This window comes from Meles meles, chromosome 1, assembly GCF_922984935.1.
Source record: "Meles meles chromosome 1, mMelMel3.1 paternal haplotype, whole genome shotgun sequence".
NCBI classification, from domain to species: domain Eukaryota; kingdom Metazoa; phylum Chordata; class Mammalia; order Carnivora; family Mustelidae; genus Meles; species Meles meles.
Window position 1 is genome coordinate 197658718 of NC_060066.1, and position 844 is coordinate 197659561.

Consider the following 844-nt stretch of genomic DNA (forward strand, 5'->3'; position numbering starts at 1 on the left):
TGCTCCCAGGTATCTTCATCTTTGTGCACCTTGATATTTGTGGCTGGGGTGAGGATTTGTTCACTTGCCTCCTTTCCCACGTGTGTGCCCTACTTCTTTCCTCCCAGCCCTGGTTCCATGGCTCAGGTGTAAAGCCTCCCTCGGCCAGCAGAGGGAGCCCTGGGCCCAGAGGAACTGTGAGTGCGTTTATACCGTCAGTCACCCTAAACCTGACCTCAGAGAACTCACAGGCTACTGGAGGGTTGCAACAGGGAGGGTGATACACTCAGCAACAGGATAAGAAGGGAAGTAGAGGGGTGCACAGAGGAGGAACCGGAACCATTTAAGGGCACAGCGCGGGCTGCTGGGAAGAAGGAATATTCAGCTGGGATGTGGAGGAAGGGAAGGGAACAGCTAGGCTAGGAGGTGTCAGAGGAAAGGTGTTCTGGGATGCAGGTGAGCTAAGACGTGAAGACTTGGAAACTCAGTGCGATGGGGTCTCAGCGGGTCAGGCAGCAGAGCTGAATGGGAGACCCACCCCCAGGGACCTTGCCCACCAGTGTTCCTCTTAATTTCCCCCAACTCCAGTCTCAAGACCCAAACTTTTTCTGGCCTCTCAGTCAAAGAAGCCAGGACAGGGGGTCTGGGTTCTTAACCCAGCCTAGAGAAGGCAGGACATCGAAGAGGAACAGCTCCCTCCATCCCCCAGTCTAGCAGGCACTTCTCAGCCCCTTGGCCAAGGTCCTTTAGGAAGAGACAGAGAAAGAAGGTCAAGGCCCTTGGGGTTTCTCTGGGGCTTCCTTCCCTCCTCACAGCTCCCAGGACCAGCACTGCAGATCCTGGAGGGTAGAAGTGGTTAGAGCAG